General features: G+C 42.8%; 1 pseudogene; it reads left to right on the top strand.

The window, feature by feature from the left end:
• The first annotated feature begins 235 nt into the window (after positions 1–235).
• LOC125094074 (heat shock cognate 71 kDa protein-like) lies at positions 236–2,417 on the top strand (annotated as a pseudogene).
• The last annotated feature ends 1,018 nt before the right edge of the window (positions 2,418–3,435 follow it).

Here is a 3,435-nt window from a genome sequence, read left to right as displayed (position 1 = left end):
GCCAAGGACAGTGCAAAAAGTTAGGAGGACATTTTAGCCATGATATCTGATGACAACTTTTCATTTTAGTGAAATTCCACTGCAGTTTGAGGATTTGAAATTGTTTTTCAAAGAGCAGAGTCTTCTGTTGGTACCTCAGGGAAACTATTTTCTGTTAGAAAAGTCAATTTTAGGTCTCATTGAACATGGGGTAGATCTTTGGATTGCTGTGTTCTTATCCAAGCTAAGCCAGGCCCACACAGAAGCAACCATGTCTAAGGGACCTGCAGTTGGCGTTGATCTTGGCACCACTTACTCCTGTGTGGGTATCTTCCAGCACAGAAAAGTGGAAATAATTGCCAATGATCAAAGAAACGGAACCATCCAAGTTATGTTGCCTTCATAGACACCGAACAATTGATCAGTGATGCTGCAAAGAATCAAGTTGCGATGAACCCCACCAACACGGTTTTTGATACCATATGCCTGATTGGAGGGAGATTTGATGATGCTGTTGACCAATCTGATGAGAAGCATTGGCCTTTCATGGTGGTGAATGATGCTGGCAGGCCCAAGGTCCAAATAGAATACAAGGGAGAGGGCGCCTGGGTGGCTCAGTGGGTTAAGCCGCTGCCTTCAGCTCAGGTCATGATCTCAGGGTCCTGGGATCGAGTCCCACATTGGGCTCTCTGCTGAGCAGGGAGCCTGCTTCCCTCTCTCTCTCTCTCTCTCTGCCTGCCTCTCCATCTACTTGTGATCTCTCTGTCAAATAAATAAATAAAATCTTTAAAAAAAAAAAAGAATACAAGGGAGAGACAAAAAGTTTCTATCCAGAGGAGGTGTCTTCTATGGTTTTGATGAAAATGAAGGAAATTGCAGAGGCTTATCTTGGGAAGACGGTTACCAGTGCAGTTGTCACAGTACCTCTGTACTTCAATGATTCTCAGCATCAGACTACCAAAGATGCTAGAACTATTGCTGGTCTCAATGTACTCTGAATCATCAATGAGCCATCTGCTGCTGCTATTGCTTATGGCTTAGACAAAAAAGTTGGAACTGAAAGGAATGTGCTGATCTTTGACTTACGAGATGGCACTTTTGATGTGTCAATCCTTACTACTGAAGATGGGATCTTTGAGCTTAAGTCCACAGCTGGAGACACCCACTTAGGTGGAGAAGACTTTGACAACCGAATGGTCAACCATTTTATTGCAGAGTTCAAGTGCAAACATAAGAAAGATATCAGTGAAAACAAGAGGGCAGTTCGTCATCACCATACTGCTTGTGAATGTGCGAAGTGTACACTTTCTTCCAGCACCCAGGCCAGTACTGAGACTGATTCTCTGTATGAAGGAATTGACTTCTATACCTCTATCACTTGTGTCCAGTCTGAAGAATTAAATGCTGACCTGTTCCATGGCACCCTGGGCCCTGCAGAGAAAGCCCTTCGGGATGCCAAGTTAGACAAGTCTCAGATCCATGATATTGTCCTGGTGGGTTCTACCCATATCCCCAAGATTCAGAAACTTCTCCAAAATTTCTTCAATGGGAAAGAACTGAATAAGAACATCAACCCTGATGAGGCTGTTGCTTATGGTGCAGTTGTCCAGGCAGCCATCCTTTCTGGAGACAAATCTGAAAATGTTCAAGATTTGCTGCTGTTGGTTGTCACTCCACTTTCTCTTGGCATTGAAACTGCTGGAGGAGTCATGACTGTTCTCATCAAGCGTAATACTACCATTCCTACCAAACAGACACAGACCTTCACTACCTACTCCAACAACTAGCCTGGTGTGCTTATTCAGGTGTATGAAGGTGAGTGTGCCATGACCAAGGACAACAACCTACTTGGAAAGTTTGAACTCACAGGCATACCCCCTGCCCCTTGTGGTGTCCCTCAGATTGAGGTCACTTTTGGTATTGATGCTAATGGTATCCTCAATGTCTCTGCCGTGGATAAGAGCACTGGAAAAGAGAACAAGATTACCATCACTAATGACAAGGACTGCTTGAACAAGGAAGATATTGAGAGCGTGGTCCAGGAAGCTGAGAAGTACAAAGCTGAAGATGAGAAACAGCGGGACAAGGTGTCTTCCAAGAATTTACTTGAGTCTTATGTATTCAACATGAAAGCAACTGTTGAAGATGAAAATCTTCAGGGCAAGATAAATGATGAAGACAAACAGAAGATTCTTGACAAGTGCAATGAAATCATCAACTGGCTTGGTAAGAACCAGACTGCAGAGAAGGAACAATTTGAACACCAGCAGAAAGAGCTGGAGAAAGTCTGCAACCCCACCATCACCAAGCTGTACCAGAGTCCAGGGGGCATGCCAGGAAGAATGCCTGGAGGCTTCCCTGGTGGTGAAGCTCCTCCCTCTGGTGGTGCCTCCTCTGGGCCCACCATGAAGAGGATGATTAAAGCAACTGAAGAATAAACAGGACTAGCATTGTTTCACACACAATATTCGAAGGACCCAAATTTGTAGCAAATTCCATGGCAGTTGTAACAATGAGCTGCTATAGCAAAAAACAAACAAACAAACAAAAACACTGGGCATTCTTTTTACTTGAATATGGAATATGTGCACCGGGAAAGGAAATAAACATTGCACATTATAAGCACTGTATTGTTAAGCAGAAAATGCAATGTCCTAAATCAAACTGTACTTAAAATTGGCACCATTAAAAAAAAAAGTCAATTTTAGAACAGAAAGAGAGTTTCCATGCTCTGTAGGACTGACACAACTGCCCTTTGTGTTCAAAGCTGATGCTGTTGATGCCATCCTAGAAGAGGATGCTCTTCAATTGTTTCCACTTCATTGACAACAGATTCATACTTATGCACATAGTCTTTCCTGACCCTCATAACCAATGGTAGTCTCTGGGAAGATGGCAGTCAAGGTTTGAAGGGTAGCAGAACAGGCCATCCCAAACATGCCACTTCGGTATATTGATTATTTTGAGTTTCAGGCATTTGAAAAGCAGCAGATGCAGGGAGACTTTCTCTGCAATCCCCTTTTCCTGCCAAAAAACAGATCTTCTAAAAGGAACCCATTTGTCATAAATCCCCACCCTGGGACTTTCATCACCTAGGGAGAATTGACTCTAGTCATAGGAGAGGAGACTAGAAGTTCACACCACATCCAGACAAACTTTGTCACAAACTATCATGTCTTCCATCTTATCTTCTAAGGGCCCATTTATTTTTCACAAAAATCATTTACTCTTCCCTAAAAGGCCTATATCCCCCTCTCTTTTCCCTATTAAGATGGGATTTAATCCTGAATTCCAAGTCACTTGGGGGAGCTACTCATTTTTCTCTGGGTATCTCCCATGTGTACATGAGGCAAATATAAGAATAAAGTTCTGTTTCTCTTTTGTAAATCTCTCTTATTATAGGAGATTCAGTTAAGAACTCGGAAGGATAGAAAGAAAATTTTTTTCCTCTCCTAC

The sequence above is a fragment of the Lutra lutra genome, chromosome 2 (genome assembly GCF_902655055.1).
Source record: "Lutra lutra chromosome 2, mLutLut1.2, whole genome shotgun sequence".
NCBI classification, from domain to species: Eukaryota; Metazoa; Chordata; class Mammalia; order Carnivora; family Mustelidae; genus Lutra; species Lutra lutra.
The sequence above is the reverse complement of the archived record's forward strand: the minus strand, read 5'-3'. Positions and strand labels throughout refer to the sequence as shown.